The sequence below is a fragment of the Lepeophtheirus salmonis genome, chromosome 6, assembly GCF_016086655.4.
Source record: "Lepeophtheirus salmonis chromosome 6, UVic_Lsal_1.4, whole genome shotgun sequence".
NCBI classification, from domain to species: domain Eukaryota; kingdom Metazoa; phylum Arthropoda; class Copepoda; order Siphonostomatoida; family Caligidae; genus Lepeophtheirus; species Lepeophtheirus salmonis.
Genome location: NC_052136.2, coordinates 5,403,697 through 5,414,363, shown reverse-complemented (window position 1 = coordinate 5,414,363; position 10,667 = coordinate 5,403,697). Strand labels below are relative to the sequence as shown.

Here is a 10,667-nt window from a genome sequence, read left to right as displayed (position 1 = left end):
ATTTTGGTTTTTTTTATATGTTGGTTCCTCTTAGTTATATAAATAAATAAAAAACGATGTAGTAGTGAATATATACTTGTTTAAAAAAATATCAAAATATGTGGAAATGTTTGGAAGGAGAGTAGTAATGACTGTTTTAAGAACAGGAAAAGTTCAAAAGTTAACATAAATAAGTCAATTAGAGTACTTATATGAAATTAATAATCATAATAATCTTCCTGCTTCTAAAATTTAAATTATTTTCTACATTTAATCAAATAATTAATTGATGTAATTATAACTAACTTCGAAGCATATTCAAGGAACTTAACAAAGAAAAATTCAATAAATATTCTATAAGAAAATGAAGCTGAAATAATCAATTAAAATCGAACTTATATTTTGACAGCAAATCTTTTGAAGTTGTAAAAGTTATATCAGGTCATATGCCATGAAAGAGGACTATATGCGCAGAGGGTGCCAGTCCTTCCGTCACCGCCTAGAAGCCATCATTGACACTAAGGGCGGTTACATTAGTGATTAAGAGAGTTCAGATGCACATCTATTTATAGTATTAACTATGTTGAAATTCTATTTTTAATGAATAAATTATATCTTGTTGAAGTTCAAATTTTAAAGTGTTCAGCTTTTAATAGACCACTCCGCATTGTTTATTAGAGGGAGATGTTATCACAACAATAATTCGGTAAAGAATGAACAAAAATAAAAAAAAACACCCAACAACCGTTTGTCCTTTTTTGATCTCAAAACAGATATTTATCGATAGTTATTTTACATAAAAGACTAGAATTAACTGGAAATGAATGTAAAAATGGAGCGTGTTCTATTTCAGCAAAAGATAGCATAGTATATTTTGACAACGTAGGTAGAAATTTTTGTTCTAGAGATTTGGATTGAATTATATCTAATAATGGCTTTCGAGTTCTGTACCCTTGGCTACAAGCATGACTACAATAACACCAAAAAGGAATTGGACGTAAATCTTCATCAATTTAAACAGAAGGCTCCTAAAATTGTGGCCGAATGGCTTAAATCCATGCCATGAGATACGTAAAATAATACAGCCATAAATAATTTAGGATAATTTTGTCTGCGTTAATTTTTGGTTTCTTTTTTTAATATACCGGCGTTTCATGTTATTTTTATCTCTGGTAGTTACACCTGATTAAACTTGTTTTATGATCTTTTTATAAAAATTTTATGAGTAATTGCTCTAAACCCCTGTACTTTAGCGTAAAAAATAATGGTTCGCATGAAATTAGTTTCTAAAAAAACGAAGAAAAATACTCCACACATTATTTTTGCTCACTTTAAAATGGTGGTATCGTATTAGAGTCAGCCATAAGCTTATAATATATGCCTGCATATCAAAAAAATTCCTCTTCCTATAGGGTTGAAGAAAATAATAACTTGAGAAAACTCAATTATTTTATAGCATATTTCGTGGAATTGTAAACAATTGTATATTTTTAAGCATTTATCTGATATATTTATGTGAATGGAAAGTAACGATAATAAAAAAAATATATGCTTTATTTATTTTTATAGATATTTAAATCATAACATGAGTATGTTGGTACATGAAGTTGTCGTAATTTTTGAATAATAAAATAAATAACCCTAGTAAAAGTCAAATATACCTAGTACATATTTATTGAAAATTACAACGACATAACATACTCGTAAAGTCTAAATATAGTTTTTATTTCAAAAATATCAGCACATGATCACGTATGCATTATATGTATATTACTTAATTTAGAAGTCGTATATCATGCCAAATAAAATATGATACGAATGTGGCAAAGGAAATATATTCAAGATAACGTTGAATCAAAATTACGGGTTCCTTACTAATAGAGAAGCTGAGCATTTCTTCGTCGGAGTTTTATACATTTTGAGCTATCAAAATATAATTTACTTCTGTACATATAGAACCAAAATGAGTATGAGGCTCTTGAGCCTCTGAATTCCTTTCTCAACAATAGAGATAACTTGTGACATCTACATTAATAGAATAACTATGCAGTTAAACTCCCAATAAAGACGTCTAGAGGTTGTGTTAGAATATAAATTATTGAAATCATTTAACATAAACTACTTTAATATTGGAACAAAAGAGATAAAACAGATTTGATTAGGTTCTTAGTGAATAATTTAGATCCCGGGTTCCATAATCGTAGATCATATTAAATTATTACAGTAATATTAATTAAAAATGCAAGAAACCATTGATAAATTTATAATTATATGAAATAGCATTTGCCAAAAGGATTGAACATTTGAAAATTACAGGGTTCGGAAGTAAAACGTGGACTGAATGACTGATTTTAGAAAAATTTCAATAAGTTTATTTTTTTTCTTGTTTCGGTGCAGAACTTCTGCACCATCTTGGGCCCCCATAGTTGTCCTCAGGACCTTGACCCATGGCAGTTTGGTGAACCTCAGCACCATCTAGTAGGCCTCCTGGCCAATTTTTCCCTAGCCTTAAAAAATAAGGGAGACATTTTTTTGCCTCCTGACGCCACGACCCCTATGGCCATTGTTTCGACCATATATTTTGTACAAGAACACCCCTTGATCTCCTTCTAGCCAAAGGTTGTTCCGACGGTTCTATACCTGGTCCACGATTAAAATATTCTCGTGAAAGAAATTTTTTACTGTGATACATTTGCCTTGATCCACGCACGAACTTTCTTGCACCTCTGCAGTCTCCTTTCCTTCAGAGTGTCCGTCAACAGGTGGCGTGGAATCCTTGTGTAAGAGGACACCCTAAGTCCTCCTTCACAGTCCCCTGATTGTCCCTTCGTCCACATCAAACTCGTTAGAGAGGCGATTCATGGATTTTGTGGGGTCCTCCTTGATCTTCTTCTTTAGGTCCCCCAGAAACTCAAAACCCTTTTTCAAGTTGTGTCATCCATTTCCTTCTTTCCTTGAGATGTCTTTTCCATCCTTTTTCATCTTGTCCACTTTGAAAATGAGGCTCATGGAGCACTTCACCATGTCCATAATCTCTACCACTTCAATTTTGGGATCGAGAAAGTCTGAGATCCTTTGCCTTTTTGCTTCTTAGCTCACTCTTGATGAATGATTTGAGAACTTGTTATTTATGTTTACTTATGCACAAAGGACAGATGATTCGGAATATGTAGACAAAATCACAAAACCTCTCTATTTTAATTATATAATTAACATTTATGAATAGTACACGTTTTGCTCCCAAATCATATACATATCTAGGAACATACACCAGTTGACACCAACACCAGTTGAAGAGCTCCCAAGAGGCTTCAGCTGAGATAAAAATTCAGACAAAGGAGCTAACAGTGAATAAAAGATCCATTGTATTAGTGATATCTACCTCAATGTCTTTCCTAGACGGAGGTTAGATGCACAGATATGACTCACTGAAAACTGTCTTTTCTTGGATTTTATGAATATTTCTCTTTCTGATCATGGATTAGTCATTAATAGTATTTTATTTACAGATTGCTTCTAGTTTCCTCTTTTTTTTTATTCACAAAAAATATAAACGGACACAATTATGAAGCAGGGCCAAGTGTTGCCAACAAAAGTTCAAAAAGGGAAAAAGAAAATTGGAGAAAACAGAAAAGGCAAAGTAAAATTTTTATGATATTATACATCTACTTTGCCTCTTTGCACGAGAATCTACCAAAAATAGATATAATAGTCTATTTTAATCTAACACTTAAACTTCTGCTCTAAAAAAGTTTGTTTATACACAATATCCCTGTGTTTTCTGATCAATGACTTAGAAATGATGGATAATTATTTTTGATTTATACAAAATCATACCAATATAGCTCAAAAATATTTGTGTTGTTTTATAAAAAAAAGTTTAATAACTTGATTTATTAATCCATGATATTTTAAATAGTAGACATTAACTAAGTCTACTGTATTATTGTCATATTTTATTAAAAGAGTTTGGTTCGTGACTATACATAAAATACATTTATAGGCTAATTAATAATTTTTTTATATATAATTTTTTGTAGAAATTTAAGAATAATTTCAAACTTATATTTATTACAAATAATACATCCTAAAAAAGTGTATTTGCCTTTATGGTGGATGGTTTTAACAAACACGTATTTACAATTCTAATTTTAAAGCAAAAACTAAATAGATATAGTTCTAATTTTAACTTTTATTGAACACTTGCATCATAATCATAAACACCCAGGCAAAGAGAGCAGATTATTGAAGAAATGCAATAACTTTCAAACAATACAAATAACAAAATATTATAATAATTTTACAGAATAATATAACAATTGTTTTCCTTGTAAATCAATATAATTTATTTTTTAATTTTTCAAATATACAGTGAATACTTAATTACTTTTTTAATATTATAATACTTAACAAAAAGGTAATGATTCCTAAATGTTCCTACATTTGGTCTAAACAGATATATCGTCATAATAAAAAGAAGCCCTAATCATTGCTAAAGACACGAATGTATCTCACTCCCATATCAGTGTATTTTATCCATTTCATTAGGTATAATATTATAGTTAGCGGTATTATGATAGTTAAGGGTAATTTGTTCTGCACTAAAATACCCTTTATAATATTGGTAATTAAAAATTCACTTTTTAAAGATGAATGTATTTATGACCAATTTTCTTATTTATGCCACAGTTTGTTTACTTAAACCAATAAATAGTAAACAATTTGGAGATAAATTAATAAATAATTAATTTTCGAATGTTGGAATGTTTTTTTATAAATTGTGATAACCTTTAATTTTCATCAATATAATTACTTTATTTGGAAATATAGCTGTGAATCAAAATTATACTCTAAAAACGTGATTTAAAAAAAATATATTAAATGTAAAACCTACTGCATTTTGAAACTTGAATGGCCATTTTTGTGTTTCTGTGGCTTAAATAACAATAATAAATGTCATTTTTAGCCGACAGGGGAAAATTGTGTTGCATAGTGGTAATTTTTGATTTGAATAGTTTGAGTATTTTTACTCTTTGAGCCTACTTTTGAGAAAGAAAGAAAAATGTATTTCAATTAAAATTGATTTATTCTCTGCACAGTTTTATTTTAATTTCAAAAATGGGTTTAAATATATTCCATGTGGAATCCTTCAGTTTTGAGAAATTCCAATTTAAAGACCTAAAAGCCATCTTTTTAAAGTATTTTGCTTGGAAATAAATAACACGTTGGTTTTTGGTTTGTGTTTCAGTAAAAGGGATTCATAGGAAGTGCAAATAACTCATATTTCATCTACAAAAGAGTGTTTGTTTCTAACGAGGCTGTTTTCATAGCAATATTAATATGATTTCATATTTTTGGATGCAGAAATGACTTAATTGTTGAGGTATTTTATAAATTATATGAACAAGAAATTAATGTTAAATATATTATCTTAGAATATAAAAACTTTGAAATATGACACAAATATATTGAGTATAAATGTGACGATATATTTTGTATACATAATCAGAAGGTTGATAAATTTAAATATAGATACCACGAGAACTGTCAAAAAAGTAATCCATCAGAGTTAATACATTCCAGAAATTGTGTGAATGGAAAAAGAGGTACTCGAACACTTATTTGGAGATGCCCAGGGGTAAAAACGAGAATAGTATTGTATGGAAATTTACTTTATAAAGCTAAAACTCGTCGAATGGAAGATTTTCCGAATGTAGACAAATATTACTATTATAAAGAAATGATTGAACATCTACGGAAATTGGAGGATGATATTATTGTGAGTAGGGTCCTTAATTTCTTTTTAACGAAGAAAATGATTCCATAAATTGTTAGTATTAGTATTATCAGGTCAACAATATACATATATATTTAGAGTTTCATATTAGTAAATGAGTTAATATTTATCTGTACATGTTAATATTAAACCTCATGATGCTAACTTTGTGGTGTATGTATTTATGATAACGCTTTTGTGTTAGTTGATAAACATAAGTCACAGTAATAACAAATATTCTCCTCATATCCGATTACATTACTATAATCCAACAGGATATTTGCCAAGATACATTTCTATTCAGCTTAATATTGAGTTGTGAAGTGCAAATATTATATATTTCTGTAGATAAAATGCCTATTGATCCCCCTAAATGTTCTAACTACCCCCTGCAGATAATTTAGTCTCAGAGGGTACTGATGAAGGAGAATTTTTGAAGAAATGTCTCAGGGCAGAAAACGCCGTCAAATATGACGGCTGAGAAGATTACTGAACATGTTGCATTTAGAATTTATAAAGATAAATCCCTTGTTATTTTAGTACTAGCAATTGATACTAATCTACTATAGTTAGGCAATAAATCGAAGATCCCTCTGTCGTTTGGAGTCGACTGAAACGTCAATTTCAAAAACAAACTTCGACAAACATATTTTTTCTATCCATAATTTTAAGATTTATATCAGTAAGAAGTTGAAAAACAAAGAATCCAGACCTTAGTGGTGTTATTCTATGAAGACACTGCTGATTTAGCTTTTCTGATTGTTGAGAGGGTGAGAAAAACAGGAAATAATCCTTGTGTCCTAAAGAAGTTGATGATAACTCTAATTTCGTAACCTGAGAAAAACACCTCTATTAAAAAAAAATGCAAGATTAATCTTACTTTTTGAGGTACTTTACACCATCATTTTTGTTACGATCTCACAGAAAATGATGCCAAGCTTATTTGGAGTTATTCCTCAAGAACAGATGGTTTTTATACTTAAACGAGGTTATATTATTGATATTGTGGAAAAGGAGCTCGACAAGGGGAGTAAAAATACTGTATTTATTTAATTTAGTAAGGGTTCCTTTGATTTAAAAAAATGAATTCTAATGAGTTTCTTGGAGTATAGTTTAATGGTAAAAAAGTTATCTCTCAATTATATGTCAGAGTCTGTCGGGTCAGAAAACGTTTGGGTGATAGGGACAACCTTAAGGACACACCCAAGAGTGGAAAACCCATCAAAGTAAAACCTGAAGACATCATAGATGCCTTGAAGGTAAATCCATCGTTGAAGATGTTACAGTACGTCAAGAAAAAGAAGGTGCATTGCTCTTCTGTGGGTAAGGGCATCCGAAAGGCTGGAGGAAGGTGGCTTAGAAGAATTGAGACGCCACTCCTGTCCCAACGTTAAAAATGTTAGTATTATTGAAATTACTATGTCAATACTGATCTATCTCTCTCTCTCTATATATAGAGTATTATATATGTAGTTGTCCTTATATATTATTTGTTCCTGTTTATATTAATTCTGCGTAGCGTGTATGTATATAATAAGACTTTTGTCTTAGTTGATTAAAGGTAGTCTCAGTACGAACAATTATTCTCCCGATATCTCTTTATATTATTACAATCTAACAAAAAAGAACTCTATCTTCAGCAATGTCAAACACTCTTCAGTGATCTAAAGCACAACAGCAATCGGTTAATTTTTCCTCTGATGAAAAGACATATACCCCGTCTACAACAAGAAAAATGATTGGGTGATATGCTTTGGCAAGGCTGATAACAGTATCAGGACAGTCACTAAGATCAAACATCCGGCCTCTGTGATGATGGTGGGAGTTGTGGCATCAACTGGTGAAAAAATGTCTCCGATTTGGTTGCTATTGGATACCAGTTACCCACGGCCGACTACTTGATGGCGTTGACAGAAAAACGTTGTTCCATATATCACCAAAACAATGAAGAAGTCTTACAAGGCCACGTACGTATTTCAGCAGGAAGGGGCTCCCGCCCATACTGCTCATATTGTACAAGATTGGATAGGTATTTACATGAACGTCTGGTCCAAGAGCCTTTGCCCCCCCTAAAATCCCAGATCTGAATCCACTGGATGACCCCATTTTGTGGCAAATACAGAAAATGGCCTGCAAATTCCGTCACCCGAATATTGATGCCCGGTAAACCTCCGTAAACCAGCAGTGAAGGATTACGAAAATGGACTACGTTGCCAATGTGTAGAAAGGATTCCGGAGGTGGTTGGAGGCTGTCACTGTGGCTAATGGTCGCCAGATTCATAATTAATGTGCATTGTTATAGTATTGTAAAAATTTCTCTGTAAAACATCCTCCTTTCATCATTCAATGGGCTTTTCTATTTTGATAATTTTATTCCTAATATTCATTTTTCCCGCTTCATCAATAGACTCACTTAAAAATCGCCTTTCTTCTGTCAATCATCATAATTGTACCCCATTACTTTGATAGGTGCTCTTAATAAAGTAAACTGTACATTATTATATTCTAGGATAGTATGAATTAGATTTAAATCCTTTATAGGAGCAGAAATTAAATGGTGGAAAGTTTTCCACAAAGAAATAACACTATAGAAAGAAATGTACAAATTGTTTTAATTTTTCAATTATCCAGGGTAAAAGACTGTTCTTTAAGATAATGAGTTTTTTCGCGCTGATAGTAGTATCAATTTAGTTGAGTATAAGAATGGTATTCACCAAGGAATTTGAAGTGCTCAGGTTTTGAATTTTTTTGCGTTTCAAAAGTATTTCACAAGATAGATGAGTGTGAGCTAAATTAAATATTTACTGTCGCTTCTTGAATAGTAAAACTCCAAGACTTGCTTGCAGAATGAAATTATCATTTCATTCTTTATGGGTTTATTTCTCTTCTTATTATCGTTATTGATCAACAATTTTTTGTTTGTTTAATATTTCAAAACTTTTCCAAATCAAGAACTTTCAGTACTTTTCGATATTTCAATTTTTAATACATTGCAAAAATTTGTAAGTAATTTTTCTTAGGTATGATGTTTTCATTTAACCCACAATAACTCTCTTTTCAATAGATATTGAAGCTGCAGATAGTTTCCCAGTGGTTGATGCTGTTGTATAATAATTTACAAAGTTAAAATTAGTCTTAGCAATTCTCTGTCCAAGTAAATCAGTTGTTTTGTGTAGTAGTAAAGGAACACACAAATAATTTTACCCCTCCAATTCCCTAAACAAGTATGGTAATATTTCTTTAAATCAATTAGGATATTCAAGAGTTCCCATGAGTCATCCATCTGCCATAGCACCACCATAACGAATGGGGGATTAATCAGTCCAGTTGTAAATTTTATTTCCTCATGAAATGTGAAAGAGAAAACGACTTAACAGATTAAATAATTAGGATCGTTCTGTTGAACCTCGGACAAATACATTTTTATTCCTAATATTGATAAGACGGCTATTTATGCATTGATTCAAATGATAGAATCAAGAGGACGGCTAGGGTTGCCACATATTTATCTGCTGTATCGGCTGCAGTATCCAGTTTCAAAAACAAAATTTGTTCCAAGGACAAGTTTCAGATTGAGAAAAATGTCCTCAGTATGGGAATATTTTCAAATTACATACTCAGGGTGTCAAAGGATTTAACAAAAAAAAATAATCATAAGGAATGTATAAACTGTTAGAGAAAATAAAGGAATCAAGCAAAAACAAGAGATATTCTGGTTTCAAAGAGGAAATTTGGAAGTCGTTGCATTCTTTATTTCTGCTTCAAGTCTGTCTATAACTCATCTATAATTCATGAAAATAGAGGAAAAAATGTCCACCAATAATGGTCAAAGTTCCAAATGCACCTTTCGAAGCAAATTGACTAGTTTTCACTTAAGCAGCCGGTATTTCATTCACTTCCTAGTGAAATCAAATTGTACACTTTGTATTTTAGTCTACATTCAACTTAACACTCTATAAAACTTGCAAAAACTTCTGAAAGAATCCTGACCTGACCTTCTATATAAGGGATTGATTACGTTATACTTATTAACTTTAAATAATTATAAGTCGATTGGATGACGTATAAAATATTCCATGGTTTTTATATTTCAATTTGTGTTTATATCTTTCTATTTTTTTTATTATGAGGTAACAGGCAAATTTGAATTCAGCACAAAACTCGTGAAATTTTTCTCTATAAATAATTGCAATTGAATCAATATTTTTTTTTGTCAAGGGTAGGGTTTCTAAAACTGTATCAGTCACATTCCCTTACATTATACCCTTTTTATCAGTCCTTCAAAAATGTCTGAAATTTTAATGTGGGTTCTATAGTACATAACAATATTTTCCCTAATATATATAAATTAGCCATTAGAACAAAATTTATTCAGTCAGTATAAATTTAAAAGTATTTTAGAGACGCAATGGATTTGCAATTTTATTTATTTATTTAGACTTAATGATTGTAATCATTGTAGTTAAAAGTATTGGATCTTTATACCCTCAGGCTAATCGATATGAATTAATGATGACTTTACCGGCGGCTATCCATAATGACGATATTTAGCTAAGATTGTTCCATTCATAGATTTAAACGTACTTTTACTTAGACTGATCAAAAGGGCTCTTGTCGAACAAAAAAACAGTTGCTTGATAGATATGAAAAGAGCGGATTGTAATAATATGTTTTAAAATTTAGTAGTTCCTTGTGATTTGAGAGGTTTATTTTTAACTTTTCATATAGGTATACTAATTTTTTTCTGACTACTTATATAATTAGTTGTTGTTGTGAAAAGTAATACTACTAGGAATAGCTGACCTTGAGAATGAATTTTGTTCACCTGAATTCACACAACTCGAGCATTCTTACGGCTTTTGTATCAGATTTGCCTTAAGACTTAGACTAGGATGTTAAAAGTTGGTGGTCG

At 30.8% G+C, this 10,667-nt stretch overlaps 1 long non-coding RNA gene across 1 annotated transcript; it reads left to right on the top strand.

The window, feature by feature from the left end:
- The first annotated feature begins 6,872 nt into the window (after positions 1-6,872).
- On the top strand, positions 6,873-8,081 carry LOC139905816 (uncharacterized). The gene is made up of 2 exons (XR_011780887.1): positions 6,873-7,316; positions 7,396-8,081. It is a non-coding gene; the product is annotated as an uncharacterized lncRNA (long non-coding RNA).
- The last annotated feature ends 2,586 nt before the right edge of the window (positions 8,082-10,667 follow it).